This window comes from Schistocerca nitens, chromosome 3 (genome assembly GCF_023898315.1).
Source record: "Schistocerca nitens isolate TAMUIC-IGC-003100 chromosome 3, iqSchNite1.1, whole genome shotgun sequence".
In the NCBI taxonomy this organism is placed as follows: Eukaryota; Metazoa; Arthropoda; class Insecta; order Orthoptera; family Acrididae; genus Schistocerca; species Schistocerca nitens.
The window spans coordinates 354,537,323-354,557,021 of record NC_064616.1 but is presented as its reverse complement, the minus strand read 5'-3'; positions in this window follow the sequence as shown (position 1 = coordinate 354,557,021).

Here is a 19,699-nt window from a genome sequence, read left to right as displayed (position 1 = left end):
ACGGACAGAAGGAACTTGTGGTGAACTCTGACGAAGGCGTGGTCGAAATCAATGGAGATCAGAGCAGCTCGAAGGCGACAGGATGTGGCGATGGCTATTAAATCCCTGCATTCGCTGGTTGCCGTTTGCATGTTGGTCACTCCGCCCTGTGTCGTTTGCTCCATTGAGAGGAATAGGGGCAGAACCTTCTTTATGCGACTGGCGAGTAGTCGGGCGAAGATTTTATAGTCCGAGTTGAGTATTGTAATGGGCCTGTAGTCCTCGACCCTCCGACCTCTGGAAGGCTTGTGTATTGGTATAAGGAGACCTCCCACGAATGCAGGTGGCACGTGGGAACCGGGGGTCATCAGTTCTTGGTACATGATGATCCATCGGGGCATCATTAGATCGCGGAAAGTCCGATAAAACTCGAGCGGCAGTCCGTCTGGCCCGGGAGATTTGTTGAGTGCTCCCTTGTTAAGCGCGTCCTCGATGTCATCCCGTGTAATTCCACCTAACAGCGTCGCCGCTGCTGCATTGTCGAGGGTGTGCGACACGTGCTGCAGTATGTCGTGATCGTCCGCTTCCTCGTCCTCTGTATTCACCTCGTCGTAAAACCGACGATAGTGATCTTCAAAGGCCTCTGTAACCGCCGCCTGAGTCATTACGACCCTACCACTTGGCAATACGTGGTCCGTGATCAGCTGCTGTCGGCGTCGGCGGCTGTCGAGCACGATGTGATGCATAGACGGGTTTTCTCCTTCCGCTCGGTCTTGACGTCGCGATCGCACTACGACCCCCTCCAGACGTTTCCTCGTAAGACACAATATTTTGTCTTCAGTTCGGCGGCTTTCCATTTGTCGGTTTGGAGATGGTGGTTGGCTGTCGAGTTCGCGAAGCATCGTGTAATAAAAGTCCAATGTGTGACGATGCCAAGCTGCGATATCTTTTTCGAATTGTGTTATCACACGCCGAAACGCTGGTTTTGCACAGTCCATCCACCATGCTAGAGTCGAAGGGTATCGGGGAAGACGACGTTCGCAATCCAGCCATGTGTGGGCGATAATCTGACGGCATTCCGGGGCTTGAAGATGTGCCACATTCAGCTTCCAGGGTCCTCGGCTGCGCCATATCCGCTGCTGTTGTAGAGTGAGTGTGCATATGAAAGCGCTATGATCGGAGAAGGCAAGCGGCCAACGTTCGGCGTCCAATACTCCCGGCGCTAGAGCTCGAGAGACATAAATGCGGTCTAGGCGACTGGCTGAGTGACTAGTAAGGTATGTCGACCCGGGACGGTCCCCGTGCACTGTCTCCCACGTGTCGGTGAGAAGCAGATCTCGAACCAGGAGCCGAAGTTCTTGAGAAGTCGAGAAATGTGGGACTTAGTCTTTGGGGTGGAGCACACAGTTAAAGTCACCGCCGAAGATATATTGATCGAAGCAGCTTATAAAGAGGGGGGCGATATCCTCCGAGTAGAACAGCGATCGTTCGCGGCGTTGGTCAGTTCCTGATGGAGCGTAAATGTTAACGATGCGCGTGCCCAGTGCTGTGATCGCCAGCCCCCTTCCTGACGGAAGGTAAGTCACTTCTTCGATGGCAATCCCGTCGCGCACTAGTATTGCCGTACAGCTGCCATTCCGGTCCGCCGGTGACACATATGTCACATAACCGTAGAAAACGGGGAGGGCCGCTATACACACTTCTTGCAACAGGGCAATGTCAACATCCGAAGAACGAAGCATCTCACGCAGCAACTGAATCTTCACTGCCGTTCGTATCGTGTTGAGGTAAAGCGTGGCGATACGATAAGCTTGTTGCCGAACCGCAGGTGTTAAGTTATCCATTAAGACTGGAATTACCTATGACGCTTCTGACTGTAGTGACACCTCCTTATCCCCCCAAACCTCACCTGCAGTCCTTTCTAGAGAGCCGGCGCCAATGGTGTGGGCCCTGTTGGCGTTACTTGCATGGTTCCGTCGTCGTTGTTGTCATCCGCCCACGTCGGGGAACTCAAAGCAAGATCGGCTTCCCTAGCTTCCTCAGGACACGGCATGGGTGCTTGCACTCCAGAAGGTGGTGGGCAGCATCTGTCCTGCATATCGGCATCCGATTTTGCCACTGTAGATATATGTGGTTTGTCCTCAGTTCCGTTCGGTGGTGCCACACTGCAGCAAATGGCGGCTGCCTCTGTGGTAGCGTCGTCATTGAAGGTGGAGTCGTAGTCCTCTGGAGGCTGTGTCGCATCCCGTTCGAAAGTTACTCTACGCCTCCGCTTCCGTCGCTTCGGAGAGCGTTGCTTCCTGGTGTGTCCTTCTGTGTCAGACGATGGCAAAGATTCACGACGTTCCGGCACAAAGGCAGCCGTAGGCACAATAAGCGAGTCTACGGCCATGCTATCGTCATGTATGTTGTTATCCGTCGACGGGGGCGGCGGCATCGGAGTTGAATCCGTAGCTTGTGGAACGGGTGTGTCATCATCGCCCTGTATTGGAGGATGGAGCCGCGACCCAACAGTGCATGTCGGCTGTCGTGGTGAAGTGGTAGCTGTCGTGAGGGCTGCTGCATAAGTCACGGGAAGCAGCGTCGGCTGCGATGGCGGGTCCGCGTCAGCCGGCGGCAGTTGAGTGATTCGACGTTGGATACATTCTGATCTGAGGTGTCCCTACTTCCCACAACCAGAGCAGGTCTTCGGGTGCCCATCGTAGATGACGATGGCACGGCAGCCACCGATATTCAGATACGAAGGTACATGTCTTTTAAGTTCTATTCGGACCTGGCGGACTCCGTTCAGCACAGGATATGTCTGGAATTGCGTCCATATGATCATGGACCGTGCCGTAGGGGCGTAGCGCTATCACGACGTCCTCTGCCGGTAGTTCGAGAGGAAGTTCGAAAATTCTGATCGTGCGAAGTCCCATGCCAGAATAATCCACATGCACAGTCCCCACATTGCCATCAGCATGGCAGAAAACGGAGGCCCTGTTTCGTGTCCCGAAGGATCCGTTCACATGTTGCGTCGTTGATGATCTTGACATATACGATACTACTCACAATGGACAAGTGAATGCCGAGAACGTCGGTCGCCGGGATTTTGACTTCTTCTCGTAGAAATCGTTCGACTTCGAGTGCTTTGGGCCGTGCAAATTCATTGCGGAACGTAAATTTGAGCGTCGATTTTCTGTATTGGTGCGCCATAGTGATATATATGCTAAGTACGGCACGCGCGAAAAGGCCGAGTACGATGTAAACAACACGAGCGCTCGCTCCGCGGCAGGAACACAAACAGCGCGTCCTTACCGCAGCACAGCCAAAGGCCAACTGGAAGACTCGAAGCTCGGGACCTTTACCTTTCACGGGCAAGTGCTCTACCATCTGAGCAACGGAAGCACGACTCACGCCCGGAAACATCCCCCAGGCTGTGGCTATGCCATGTCTCCGCAGTATCCTTTCTTTCAGGAGTGCTAGTTCTGCAAGGTTCGCAGTAGAGCTTCTGTAAAGTTTGGTAGGTAGGAGACGAGATACTGGCAGAAGTAAAGCTGTGAGGACCGGGCGTGAGTCGTGCTTCGGTAGCTCAGATGGTAGAGCACTTGCCCGTGAAAGGCAAAGGTCCCGAGTTCGAGTCTCGGTCGGGCACACAGATTTAATCTGCCAGGAACTTTCAATTAAGTCCCAATTTAATTCTCTGGCTAGCTGTCTGGGAGAGAGAGAAGCGTTATTGTCTGGAGGTGCGAGGGGAGTGCTAACTTCTTAGAAACGCTTACGAGAAATAATCACGCTCCAAACGATCAATAAATGAACAATAATAGTATAAATGAATATCGTGTGTGATCATTATAGCCTAATTGGTATTACGGGTGCAGCAGGCTGATTTTATTTATGATCATTAAACACATTTATAAGAATAAAAATGATTTAGTAATAAAAGCACACCTTGCTTGTACTAGTTACAATAATATCGTTAGGTGTAGAGTGTTGGACGTTAAGATTTTACCACGAATCCCCCTCTCCCTGATTCACGTACACTGAGGTAACAAAAGTCGTGGAATGACGACATGCACATATGGAGATGGCGGTATACGGGATATAAAAGGTCAGTGCATGGGTGGAGCTTCTGGCCACCTCAAACATCTCTCTGTCTGGCCACAACCCCTCCCCAATGACCCGACTGTACACCTTCTCCTCAGCATCTTTTTTCCCTCAATCACCATCACCTGTGCCACTATCTATATCTGTCCCGCAGCTCCTCTCCCCTACGACTTCATTTCCCATGTTGACCATACCTTCTCCACCTATGTGACTGTCACCGACCTCAATATCCACAGCTGTGACCCTGCCAACCTTCGGCGGTGGCATCAGTTCCTTGCCTCCCTCCATGATGACCTTGTTCCTCTCCCACAGCACACCTGTCCTGAAACTAACTCCACCCCCATGTTACCCTCCCTTCCCTAAACCTCACAGGTCGTATTGCCATGGACGTCCTCGATCCCGTTGGTAGTGACCATCTCCCCGTCCTTATCACCATCTCCTCCCTTGCATGTAGCCCCCCTGCAGCCCCCCGAACAGCTGCACCTCCAAAGTCTGTCCCCGACTACTGTCACGCCAACTGGGATGCCTACCGGGAAGCCATTGCCTAACAGGTAGAAAGCCATTCCCTCACCTTTCACCGTCCCACTGACATCACCCATACCTCTTCCTTTATTCAGAAGACCATCACTGACACTGTGGAGGCCCATGTCCTTACCAAACTCAACCACCCTCACCTCCCTATGCTTCCTCCATAGGCTGTCCTTCTTGTTCGTGAATCCTGCAGACTCTACCGTTCCTTCCTCCACACCCGTGACCAGGATACACTCATTCGCCACTGGCAATTACAGCGACACATCTGGAACCTACTTACAGTGAAGAAACTCCGGGACTGGCGCCAGACATGCACACGCCTCAACTCCACTCTCCCATAACATCGTTGTTGTGCGCCCTAAAACACTAATCATCATCATTATCATCATAATCAACTCTCCCTGTCAACTCCATCCTTGACCGCACTGGTTCCTCTGTCTCACTACTCGCCCCTAGTTTCCAGCACTTGGATCAGTTATCCCCTCAGACATCAACACTCCCATCACCACACATGACATCACAATCGTCCTCCTCTCCAAACGCAACATTGCCCCTGGTCATGATGGTATCATCTACCACCACCTCAAGGAATCCCCCCCCCCCCTTCCTGGCTGTTCTTGCTGTCCTGTACAATGTCCTCATCTCTACTGACTTTTAGCCTGACATGTGGAAGACTTCTCATGTTCTGCTGTTCCCTAAACCCAACAAACTCTCCTATGATACCTTTTCCTATCGTCCCATCTGCCTCACCTCCATATCCAGTAAGGTCTTCGTGACCATCCTCTCCCGCCGTATTCACCGTCACCTTAACCAGCACTGCCTCCTTCCCCATACCCAGCGTGGCTTCTGGCCTTCCTTCTTAGCTGACGCCCAGCTCCTTATCCTTACCAATCTTCTTTCCCTCCAACTTAACTCCCGTGGCTCTACTATCTTTGTTTCCCTCCAGATTGCCTATGACCATGCCTGGCATCCTAGGCTCCTCTTCAAACTCCAGACCTATGCTCTCCCTATCAATTTCGTCGATCTCGTTGCTTCTGTCCTCTCCTGTCGTCCATCCTATGTCATTATCCACAATTCCAACTCCCTTACCTTCTATCCCTCTGTCGGTGTGCCCCAAGGCTCCGTCCTTTCCCCTCTCATCTACCTACTGTACACTGCTGATGTGCCCAAACCTTCCCCACCTGTTCATCTCCTCCAATCTGCTGATGACACCGCCTTCCTAGCCCTTTATCCTACCCTCCAATTGACCCAACGTACCCTCCAAACCCTCCTTGACCAGTCACCCAGTTAACCAGTGGTTCCTTAGTAATAACCCCTCCAAGACCCAGGCGATCATCATAGGCTGCACCACCAGCTCTGTCTGTCTCCATGACTTCTACCTAACTGTTTATGGCCATCTTATCCACCTTACTCCTACACTGAAGTACCTTGGCCTCACCCTCGACCGCCACCTCACCTGGACTCCCCATCTCCTTACAGTCCAACACAAAGCCCGCAACAGACTCCACCACCTGAAACTCCTGTCTGGCAGGATGTGGCGTCTGCATCCATCCACCATCCTTCACACCTACAAATCCTTGATCTGCCCCATCTCTTGTTATGCCAGCGTTGCTTCAATTTCTGGCCATCCTAGATTCTATAACGCCCTCTAAATCCTCGAGCGCCATGCACTCTGCCTCGCCTTCTATATCTGCCAGCCATCCTCCACATGCATCGTCTACGACCTCATCCCCTTCCCTCACCTTCTCCTATTCCTTGAACACATTCGAACTGTGCATATTGTCCTCTGACTCGATCCCCCCACCCCACCCCCTGGTGTCTCCCATCCTCTCCACTCGCAGCCCATTGTCGTGCCTTTATCTCTGTGTCCCGCCCTCTCTCCCTCTCCACACCCTGCACCTTCTTTCCCAACACAACTTCCAACACCTACCCCTCCCAGGTGATGAGCTTTGCCCTGACGTCTACCCCTCTACCAACTCTAACCCCACCTTCCTCCTGTCTCCACCTGAGGGCTCCCTCTCCTCCCTCTCCCTTCTCCTGAGTGGCTTTCCCCCTCCTACACCCCATCTTTCTCCTGTGCTCCCCTTCAGTGTCAATGCCCTCCATCCTGACTTGTCTTCCCTCTTCATCTCCTGCCCCACCTGTCTCCTGCCTCTTGGTGCACCCCCTGCCCCCTATTATTTTCATCCCGCCCCCTTCACCGCTGCTCCTTGCTCTCTGCTCCTTTACTATCCTCTCAGGCCTCTCCCTTGGCAGGTCCCTCCTGGCAATTTTTCTTCTTTGTCGCGTGTGCTTCATTTCTTAAAGTGGTTTTAAGGTGTGTTTGTTCTGGAGTGTTTTAATACTGGGGCCAACTTTTAATCTGTGCATGTGACTTCGGTGTCTTTTTTGTGCTCTACGAATCGCCAACTGTGTTTTTTAACTTTATGTAGACTTTTCTAATTGTCCCCCATGAACGTCTCCGTGTCAGTGTATATTTTACCTCCATTGTCTCCCCTTACTCTGTTTTTATGTCCCCCCTTTATCGCTTTTCTATGTATAATTTTATTCTTTTATTTGCTGTCATATCACTCGGCTGAAGAGTGGCATATTGTGCTGCTGCCAACCCTCCCCTGCCTATATGGGCAGGGGGAATGAAATCACAATAAAGAAAAAGAAAGTAAAGCTTCCATTTGTACTCAGGTGATTCACCTAAAACGGTGTCCAACGTGTTTATGCCTGCAGGAGGGTAATTAACAGACATTGAACGTGTGATAATAATTGGAGATAGATGCATGGGACATTCGATTTCGGAAATCGTTAAATCGTCAGGGAATTCAATATGCCGCAATCCACATGTCAAGAGTGTGCTGAGAATACCACATTTCAAGTATTAACTCTCAACATGGACAATGCAGTGGCCGATGGCCTATGAGAGCATACAAACGATGCGAGTGCCTTTGCTAACAGCATGACATCGCCTGCAGTTCCTCTCCTATGTTCGTTACCATATAGGATGGACCCTAGAAAACAGGAAAATCGTGGCCTGATCAGATGACTCCCGATTTCCGTTGGTAAGAGCTGATGGTAGGGTTAGAGTTTGGAGCAGAACCCACGAATCTATGGACCTAAGTTGTTAACAAGTCACTGTGCAAGCTGGCGGTGGCTCCATATTTATGTGGGCTGTGTTTGCATAGAATGGATTAGGACCTTTGAGTCAACTGAACCGATTATTGATTGGGAATGGTTGTGTTTGGATACTTGGAGACCTTTTTCAGCGAGTCACGGATTTCATGTTCCCAAACAGTGATGGAGTTTTTAGGTATAAAAAGGCTCCGTGTCACGGGGACATAATTTTTGTTATTGGTTCGAAGAACAGTCTGGATAGTTTGAGTGAACAGTTTGGCCACCCTGGTCGTCTGACATGAATCCTATCGAACATTTGCGGGGCATAAGCGGGACATCAGTTTGTGTGCAAAATCCTGCAACGGCAGCACTTACGCAATTATGAAAGGTTATAGAAGCAGCCTGGCTCAGTATTCTAGCAGGGGACTTCCAACGACTTGTTGAATCCAGGACACGTCGGGGTGCTGCGCTACGCCGGGATAGAGGGGTCCGACACGACAATAGGAAGTATCCCGTGACTCTTGTCAACTCACTGTTTATGCAAGGTCTATCTGCTACGAGTCATCAGGCGTATTTTCTCTGGTGTTTCGTTAGATATTTTCAGTTAACTTTATGCAGCGTGTAGCTGAAAGAAAAGCTGCTCCTCACGTCTTTAGTGAGACGACAAGCATCGATGAAAAGCGCCACTTTGTTTCCAGTTGCCAACCAAATTATTTTTAAAGTGGAAGTTTACGTGACCATTCTACTGAGCGGTAGTATCTATGCATTAACAGAAGCAGTACTCCAGCAGCGACAGCACCGCCTTGACCGGTGCTGATTGCTGCCGCCATCCAGAATCGCTGTTCAGTTGCTGCTGAAATAGTGATTATTCCTCGTGTTTTACTATTCCTGTTAATCCATATCGATAAAACGTATAACGCACTAGGCTAATTTCGGACATCTCTGTCGAACAGTCAAGTAAAACTGAACTTTAAAAATAATTTTGTTTATAATGAGGAACAAACCGACGCTCTCCGTCGACGTTGGACGTCGCATGAAAAACGTGATGAGCGATATTTTTTAGTGCTGACTCCAACTACACATTAAAAAAAGGAAACTGCAAATATGTGCCCAAACACCGGAGAAAATACGCCTGACGACTCTATGCAGAAATACTCCGTATATTAGAGTCTGATTTTCTTTTTTAAGTAGAGTATTGATGTACAGCATATTGCCATTACCGAATAAACCGTCAAAAATACAGTCTTCCACAGCACGTACACATCCAGCTAAAAGTGTAACACTTACATATTCTGATTATAGGAATCATAACACTGAAAAGATGTCATGATCAATAAATTCTAAGCTAGTGCTACAGCCTGTCAGACAAGATTGCAGAACGACATTAGGGTTACACATCCGAAAATTGTTTTAGGCAATGGTGTAAGCCTGCTCGACAAACAGTGCCTCCTTACATATCAGGAAGGCATAGTTTGTTGTGTGTCGTTACCATCTGTCATTAGAATCTTCCATTTTCTTAACATTAAAAAAAAAAAAAAACACTGGGAAGGAGTCGTTCTCCATCCTGGACTGCTTGTGTCGTAAAGACTGTCATCCAATAGTCCATAGTAGAACTGTCAGCTTCGTTGTTTGGTAGCTCAGGTAATCGATTTCCAGGGTAAATAATTAAAACTATAGACACACAGAGCATATTTATTTATTTATCAAAAGTAAAGACCTATGGCCTGTTAGTATGTGGTAGGTCATACATTCAGTGATGTTACATGTTATATCCTGCAAATGCAGTTTTATTATCAATACCCTGTTTTTTGAGAATTTTACAAAGGATGATATATATATATATATATATATATATATATATATATATATATATATATATGTGTGTGTGTGTGTGTGTAAGCCTGCTCGACAAACAGTGCCTCCTTACGTATCAGGAAGGCATAGTTTGTTGTGTGTCGTTACCATCTGTCATTAGAATCTTCCATTTTCTTAACATTAAAAAAAAAAAAAAAAAAAAACACTGGGAAGGCGTCGTTCTCCATCCTGGACTGCTTGTGTCGTAAAGACTGTCATCCAACCTAGGGATAGTCCATAGTAGAACTGTCAGCTTCGTTGTTTGGTAGCTCAGGTAATCGATTTCCAGGGTAAATAATTAAAACTATAGACACACAGAGCATATTTATTTATTTATCAAAAGTAAAGACCTATGGCCTGTTAGTATGTGGTAGGTCATACATTTAGTGATGTTACATGTTATATCCTGCAAATGCAGTTTTACTATCAATACCCTGCTTTTTGAGAATTTTACAAAGGATGAAATATGCACCGCATTTTATTCTTCAACAGTTCTGTATTGAACATAATGAGAATTAAACACACGGAAGAATGGTGTTGTAACTACACACCCATTTCTCCATGTAATCTCCATCCCATACTATGGCCATCCTCCAGTGCGAAACAAGGGTGTGTATGCCCTGTCGGTACCAATCCTTGTCCTGGTGGCAGAACGAGTGCTTTAATGTATGAATCACCTCCTCATCGTTTTCAAAATGTCTTCCATGAATGACATCCTTTAATGGCCTGAAAAACATCAGGTGGCTGCAACATGTCAGGTGTGACAGTCATGGATGGCCTCACCGACCGCTGGAAATCGTGGAGCTCCGACGAACCGCCTTCTCATGACCTCACACCTCTGTGCTCAGCGATTAACTGTATTTCTGTCGACAAAAAATGGTACATAGACCTTGCACAAGCGTTTGTGAATATTCCCCACGGTTTCGTTCTCTGCAGTGAGAAATTCAATGACGGCTCGTTGCTTGTAACGTACATCACCTACCGACGCCATTTTGAAAGTGTCCTACAGCTGCGCTATCTGTCGTAAGTGACGGAAACCTGGCGCGCTCATTCAGGAGACTACAAATAATACATATGTAACGTTTCGCATTCGTAGGGTTGAGCGCCCATAAACCCCCCCTCGCATTCGTAGCGTTCTTTTCGGCTGAGAAAAAAAAAATGCTGTGCATTTCTTTCTGGGAAACCCTCGTATATAATTTTCTTTATACTTCTTGCTAACTTTGATAATGACAATAAATAAGATACGTGATAGGTTGTGGATGTATTTTAAGTTAAAATTAAAATTGTATTTAATGGGGAAAAAAGAGATAGCAATATATTTGACATAGATATGTTGTGAGAGCTGTTCCATTGATAACTTATGTGTGTATTGCATATATCTCTTACTCATTTTTTCTTGACTGTTGTAATCCTTAGTTAATAATGTGTTGCTTTATTAGTGAACAATGTGTTTCTGAACTTAAGGCAACAGTGGAGACCGGGAGTCGATTTAATGCGTCATAGTCAGCTGCATCAGGTGTGAGGGCTCGGTAAGACTTCGAGTCAATAGCACATGATGCAGTGAAAGGAGAAGAAATATCGTATCTTTAGACAGTGTTATATGTTATGAAATGGTATATTAGCCAATTGCATAAGGCGTTACATTTTCAGAATTACTCGATTTAGTGTCGGAAAACATTAGCTTACTTCTGCTATGTTTGTACGTGTGTCTCGTTTCCACTTCATGTGTGTTGTAACGGGACATCCTCCTCTATCATTACATTTCCTCAACAGTAGTTGTCGATAACAGCATTATTTTTTGAATTTTGGACAGGTTAGTATTACCTCAGTTGCTTTTCTGAGAACTTTCATATAATTTTATACACGGTATATTTCAAGCTAAAATTTGTGAAAATTGATTACTTCATAAAATATTTTAGTTCCGATGTTATAATCGATAAGTATTAGTTCTGAATGTACAGTTAAAATTATTTTTTTTAGAAAGATTTGAAATTACAAATTATTGGCACAGTTGAAATTTCTGTTACTAATTACGCAATCCTGTACTGTTTACTATGTTTATTTCTGGATTCATTTATGTAATAATAATCGAAATTAATAATGTAACAGAAACTAGTAGAAATTCATTTGTTAATAAAAATTGTAAGTCCTTCGGAATATGGTTTTCTCCGCAGAGTGTGGGAGTCGTAAGCATGCCTCTGATGTGATATGACGTATTTTTGTAATTTCGTGCGAGCAATGTAATTTCGGTGTTGTTAATGTCAAAAATCAAAATACTGTATGATATACTAAAATGTTAAAAAATATATTTACATAAAGGAAATGCTGCAACAACAGTCTTCAGAATTATTTAGTTCAAACCAACTGTGAGGACTTGATGTGAAATTTTTCAGCTTCAAGAATCAGATCTCTATACAAGAAGAACTGGAGCCATCTCAACATGCAAGCTACGTCAACTAAAAAGTTCACTGTAATCTTCGCTCTTCTCAAATTATTAATTATTAACTGTGTAATAATAATACTAATAATTACTTGGACTGGATATTGTTTAATGTGGACAACAGAAGGAATCAGGAATGAGGGGTGAGATTACAGTGTGATATTGCATTTGAATCAGTGTCTGTGTTTGTGCCTGTGTCATTTACTATGTACTACTGATCTGTCCGATGGGGAGCCTATCTTATTCTAGCGTTGGGTATCCCTGTTTGTATGTCGCATTTTAGTGCTCCCAATACATCGTTTGCGATGTTGTTTATAGAGTTCCAGTCATTCTGCCTGCGTTTTAACTGTCCTGTATCTAGGCTCCGTAACCTCGCTTTTACATATCTCAGGGCATCGCAGATGAGAACTATGTGTTAAGTTGTGGCATTCTAGCCACAGGGACAGGTGTGAGTCTGCTTTAGGCCAAACCTGTGGAGGTGCACAGGATGCAGGCGGTGGTCAGTGACAAAGTGCACCATGCCGCGTGTTGGACGTATGTAATGCAAATTCATCCGCTCTCGGATACCAGGGAAGAAAGAGTACACCCGTCTTTCCATACCAATTGTGTCGTGCTCTGTCTGCCATGTATCAATTTCCGTTTGTTTAGTTACCGTTTGTCGGCTATGTTTTGTCCAGTTATTTATCTTGCTTCGTTGCGTCTTCCCCTCTTCAGGCAATAGGCCGCTGCTCTGTGGCGAATTGTGATAACCATAGGGAAAACTTTCGGTACCAGAGACAATGCCTCAATCGAGGTCATGACAAAAACCTGAGAGAATCCGAGGAGAACACTTCTCTGACCACACCTCATAATGGTTTTATGCGTACATAAGTATAATCGATGTGCCCAAGCACAAGTTAATGACTCAAAGAGTGCTGTGTAATCTGTCCTCATTGCCTGTAGAGGTTGCCTGTATCGTATAGCGTTCAGTCATGCAAGTTCATGCATGAGTTTCCTTGCTTTGTTAATTGTTAGTGTGGCGTGTTCGTTAAAGTGCAGATATTCGTCACTGTTAACACCGAGGTATCTTGTCATAGCTTTCCTTTTTGTAGGTACGTTGTTTAACTTTAAAACTGGATTTCTTTTCGGTGTGCCTCTTAGAAGTAGATAAACAGTTTTGTTAGTTCTTACTGTGAGTTTGCTTTCCGTGCACCATTCAGTCAGGAACACGACGAACCGTGTGGCTTTACACTGTAACTGGGACATGGAATTTGCAGATTCCATGACATGGGCATCATCGTACGCAACCATCCAGTTTGCCATCCTGTAGTGGTTCTATAGCTATGTCCCAGAAAATCTGTCCTCTTATGGATCCTTGCGGACAGTCCCTCATTACCCTCTTTATAACCTTTTGGCGGCCATTCTTCCATTCCACCATCCTTTTCCTAGGATAATCTCTAAGGCTGTTGTGTAGAGCCAGCGGAATACCCAACTCTCTAAGTCAAACAGCGCCGACTACCAAAGGTTGTCGAAAGTACCAACTATGTAAGTTAGGTTTCCTATTTTGTATTTGTTATATACTATCTGTGTCATTTCTATGGCCCCGTTAACAGCATCGTCGATTTCATGTGGTCGAAAGCTGAAGAGCTGCCGATGTGACTGAAGTCTGTGGCACACCAATCTCTCCTGTACCTTTGCCAGAATGTTTATGAGACGTAGTGGTCTTCATGTTTTAGGATAAGTCGGGTCTTTGTCCTCTGCTTCCTTGACAATAACTACATTAGCGGTCTTCCATGTACTCGGAGTTCGTTCGTCTAGTAGAGCATCATTCAGTAAGTCTGTCGCGTATGGAACTGAAAGTGGAGCAGTTTCTTTGATGGCTTCGGGGTGGATGCCCTCCGTGTCCCTAGCCTTTTGTTCTTTATTTTGTGTATTTCTAATGCAACTTCCTCGCGAGCGAAGGCGATGGTGATACCAACATTACCGTTTTGTCATCAAGTAGTCTGCGAAGCTCGGGGTGAAGTTGATTGTCATCGTTAGGAAGTAGTTTGTTGAGGAGATACCGTGCTGTGCATCTCCATCCTCTTCAGGTAGAACCGTCTGGTCTCTCCAGTGTTGATAATACTGTCGGAGTCTTGATACGTTCAGTCTGCAGTCCAAACGGTTCTCCTCAGATGTTGCTCTGTAAGTTTGTCCTAACATACTTGTCCCACTGGTCTTTCCTAGTCTTATATAGTTCGTATTTGTATCGTGTTTGAGCGTCGCTGTAATGTTGAAGTCTATTTTCTCTTTCCTGTGCTGTCTTTTATTTTCGGTTATATCGCCATTTATCACGACTGTCTTTTCTCAGTCCTGTTAATTGTGGTGACCATGGTGCCCTTTATGTGGGTGCGTCGCGTTCTGTAGGTATTGTTGTAGCTTGTCCTCTCTGTAGGACTCCTGTAAGAACGTGACCTCTTTAATCTATGCTATTTTGGATGACGCACAGAGGAAACTCTCCAATAACTTGCCTTAGTTTTTGCCAGTTTGCTTTGCGTAGCAGCAACCTTGAGTGTTGTGATGTGTCTGTGTCTGTTTTAGTGTAAATACGTGGGTCGGAATTTCAATAGTGGCAACTATTTATTTACAACTCGTACAAAATAGATACGTGTTTCAAAGTTTTATTGACCTTAAAAGTAGTCACCAGCATTGTGTATAACCCGTAGCCAGCGATGTGGAAGTCGTAGGATACTCTTAGCAGTGCCAGGTGTGTTGACAGCTCGAGCGGCGCGGTCTATTGCCCGACGAATTTGTAGCAATTCTCAAGCGAATGCCGTGAAGTGTTTCCTTCAGTTTAGAAATCGAGTTGAACTCCAGAGGGCTTAAGTCAGTGGAGTGCAGCAGGTGGTATAGCACTTAGCAACCCCATCAGTCAAACAAATCAGTAACAACTTGCACTGTACGTGCTTGAGCATTGCCCTGCCAAATGATGGTCAGGTCCATCAGAAACTGTCATCACTTCGTCTCTAAGCTGGTCGTAGGTTGTACTCAAAAAACGAACAGCATAAAGACAAAAGTGATGACACTTTCTGCAGCAGTGCTATACAGAAACATACCATCCGTGGCTGGAAGCATCAGAATTTTACACGATGTTTTTAGAGTGTAGTAATGTAGTTGGCAAGGGGTTATCTACTGCGGTGTGGTATTTATTACACATTATTTTTGGTAGGAAGTCGATTGTGCTCACTGAATTTTGTATGACGGCATTAATGCGACGTGACATCATTATTTCTACCGATGGTCGTCACACACTGTACTAATGGAGTGGTGGCTTTCCAGTGATAAATAAATCGAGGGCATGATGCATTCTGTGGCTCAGAACATTATGAAGTTTACACGAAGTACAAAAATGGTTGGAAAATATGGATAAATACACTCCTGGAAATGGAAAAAAGAACACATTGACACCGGTGTGTCAGACCCACCATACTTGCTCCGGACACTGCGAGAGGGCTGTACAAGCAATGATCACACGCACGGCACAGCGGACACACCAGGAACCGCGGTGTTGGCCGTCGAATGGCGCTAGCTGCGCAGCATTTGTGCACCGCCGCCGTCAGTGTCAGCCAGTTTGCCGTGGCATACGGAGCTCCATCGCAGTCTTTAACACTGGTAGCATGCCGCGACAGCGTGGACGTGAACCGTATGTGCAGTTGACGGAATTTGAGCGAGGGCGTATAGTGGGCATGCGGGAGGCGGGGTGGACGTACCGCCGAATTGCTCAACACGTGGGGCGTGAGGTCTCCACAGTACATTGATGTTGTCGCCCGTGGTCGGCGGAAGGTGCACGTGCCCGTCGACCTGGGACCGGACCGCAGCGACGCACGGATGCACGCCAAGGCCGTAGGATCCTACGCAGTGCCGTAGGGGACGGCACCGCCACTTCCCAGCAAATTAGGGACACTGTTGCTCCTGGGGTATCGGCGAGGACCATTCGCAACCGTCTCCATGAAGCTGGGCTACGGTCCCGCACACCGTTAGGTCGTCTTCCGCTCACGCCCCAACATCGTGCAGCCCGCCTCCAGTGGTGTCGCGACAGGCGTGAATGGAGGGACGAATGGAGACGTGTCGTCTTCAGCGATGAGAGTCGCTTCTGCCTTGGTGCCAATGATGGTCGTATGCGTGTTTGGCGCCGTGCAGGTGAGCGCCACAATCAGGACTGCATACGACCGAGGCACACAGGGCTAACACCCGGCATCATCGTGTGGGGAGCGATCTCCTACACTGGCCGTACACCACTGGTGATCGTCGAGGGGACACTGAATAGTGCACGGTACATCCAAACCGTCATCGAACCCATCGTTCTACCATTCCTAGACCGGCAAGGGAACTTGCTGTTCCAACAGGACAATGCACGTCCGCATGTATCCCGTGCCACCCAACGTGCTCTAGAAGGTGTAAGTCAACTACCCTGGCCAGCAAGATCTCCGGATCTGTCCCCCATTGAGCATGTTTGGGACTGGATGAAGCGTCGTCTCACGCGGTCTGCACGTCCAGCACGAACGCTGGTCCCACTGAGGCGCCAGGTGGAAATGGCACGGCAAGCCGTTCCACAGGACTACATCCAGCATCTCTACGATCGTCTCCATGGGAGAATAGCAGCCTGCATTGCTGCGAAAGGTGGATATACACTGTACTAGTGCCGACATTGTGCATGCTCTGTTGCCTGTGTCTATGTGCCTGTGGTTCTGTCAGTGTGATCATGTGATGTATCTGACCCCAGGAATGTGTCAATAAAGTTTCCCCTTCCTGGGACAATGAATTCACGGTGTTCTTATTTCAATTTCCAGGAGTGTATGTGAAACTGTCGGTAACGAGAGTACTTAAATATCTGCCTGGGCGTGGTCTCTGCTGGTTTCTGGAATGACGTTATAGTACTAAAGTGATGTGACGTAACGTAACTTGTTCTGTGATGGAGAGAGAGAATGGCGCGACGACGAGTACAGCAGTGCACGCAGCCATGCTACGATGCCGTGCTGGGTAGAGTGGAGGCGGGCAGCAGGAAGGTAAGGCGCTCTTTAGCGGTGTTTCTGTGGCTCGCTATCACCAAGTTACACGCTAATAATTATGGGGCAACTTAATAAGTGCGTATTTAGTGTATTACTTATATTGTTTAGTGACTCTGTGCTTCTTGTTTATCGGTGTATTTTGTTAGAGTAATGGGCAGCAGTACTGATTAAACGTTCTTTCTTAGAATGGCAGTGTAGTTATTTGGGGTGGCGCTCTTGCTATAGGAACTATAGATATATACACACACTTCAACTACAATACGACAGATAGATCGAAGTACAAAAATGTTAATTTTTTTCAACTACGTACCCCGCATAATACCGCATATTTACACTGCTGCTGCTCACACCGTGTCGCAACAGGTAGACCTATTTACGGTAATATTAATTTCTATGAGGTACCTGCCCACCATCATTGTATACTAGCGTAAAGAAGTTAACTTGCTGGTTGTATGCCCGACATGTTCTTGTGAGCAGGCAGTATTGGTAATGCAGCTCGCTCCAATGTTGTACACCGGAAACAACTCTGCTGAAGAACGGTTATAATAGCAACAATGTCACGGATATTATTGACAGTATCAATAATCTAACAAATACTAATATTTTTTTTCTTTTTTTGGTCATCAGTCTACTGACTGGTTTGATGCGGCCCGCCACGAATTCCTTTCCTGTGCTAACCTCTTCATCTCAGAGCTGCACTTGCAACCTAGGTCCTCAATTATTTGCTTTACGTATTCCAATCTCTGTCTTCCTCTACAGTTTTTGCCCTCTACAGCTCCCTCTAGTACCATGGAAGTCATTCCCTCGTGTCTTAGCAGATGTTCTATCATCCTGTCCCTTCTCCTTATCAATGTTTTCCACATATTCCTTTCCTCTCCGATTCTGCGCACAACCTCCTCATTCCTTACCTTAGCAGTCCACCTAATTTTCAACATTCGTCTATAGCACCACGTCTCAAATGCTTCGATTCTCTTCTGTTCCGGTTTTCCCACAGTCCATGTTTCAGTACCATACAATGCTGTACTCCAGACGTACATCCTCAGACACTTCTTCCTCAAATTAGGGCTGGTATTTGATATTAGTAGACTTCTCTGGGCCAGAAATGCCTTTTTTGCCATAGCGAGTCTGCTTTTGATGTCCTCCTTGCTCCGTCCGTCATTGGTTATTTTACTGCCTAGGTAGCGGAATTCCTTAACTTCATTGACTTTGTGACCATCAATCCTGATGTTAAGTTTCTCGCTGTTCTCATTTCTACTACTTCTCATTACCTTCGTCTTTCTCCGATTTACTCTCAAACCATACTGTGTACTCATTAGACTGTTCATTCCGTTCAGCAGATCATTAATTCTTCTTCACTTCGCAGCTACCTTCTTTGTACCTATGTTTTCCTTCCCAACTTCTGAGATGGCCCTTTTTAGAGATGTCCATTCCTCTTCAACTGTACTGCCTATTGCGCTATTCCTTATTGCTGTATCTATAGCGTTAGAGAACTTCAAACGTATCTCGTCATTCATTAGTACTTCCGTATCCCACTTCTTTGCGTACTGATTCTTCCTGACTAATGTCTTGAACTTCAGCCTACTCTTCATCACTACTATATTGTGATCTGAGTCTATATCTGCTCCTGGGTACGCCTTACAGTCCAGTATCTGATTTCGGAATCTCTGTCTGACCATGATGTAATCTAATTGAAATCTTCCCGTATCTGCCGGCCTTTTCCAAGTATACCTCCTCCTCTTGAGATTCTTGAACAGGGTATTCGCTATTACTAGCTGAAACTTGTTACAGAACTCAATTACTCTTTCTCCTCTTTCATTCCTTGTCCCAAGCCCATATTCTCCTGTAACCTTTTCTTCTGCTCCTTCCCCTACAACTGCATTCCAGTCGCCCATGACTATTAGATTTTCGTCCCCCTTTACATACTGCATTACCCTTTCAATATCCTCATACACTTTCTCTATCTGTTCATCTTCAGCTTGCGACGTCGGCATGTATACCTGAATTATTGTTGTCGGTGTTGGTCTGCTGTCGATTCTGATTAGAACAACCCGGTGACTGAACTGTTCACAGTAACACACCCTCTACCCTACCTTCCTATTCATAACGAATCCTACACCTGTTATACCATTTTCTGCTGCTGTTGATATTACCCGATACTCATCTGACCAGAAATCCTTGTCTTCCTTCCATTTCACTTCAATGACCCCTAATATATCTAGATTGAGCCTTTGCAATTCCCTTTTCAGATTTTCTAGTTTCCCTACCACGTTCAAGCTTCTGACATTCCACGCCCCGACTCGTAGAACGTTATCCTTTCGTTGATTATTCAATCTTTTTCTCATGGTAACCTCCCCCTTGGCAGTCCCCTGCTGGAGATCCGAATGGGGGACTATTCCGGAATCTTTTGCCAATGGAGAGATCATCATGACACTTCTTCAATTACAGGACACATGTCCTGTGGATACACGCTACGTGTCTTTAATGCAGTGGTTTCCATTGCCTTCTGCATCCTCATGTCGTTGATCATTACTGATTCTTCCGCCTTTAGGGACAATTTCCCACCCCTAGGACAAGAGAGTGCCCTGAACCTCTATCCGCTCCTCCGCCCTCTTTGACAAGGCCGTTGGCAGAATGAGGCTGACTTCTTATGCCGGAAGTCTTCGGCCGCCAATGCTGA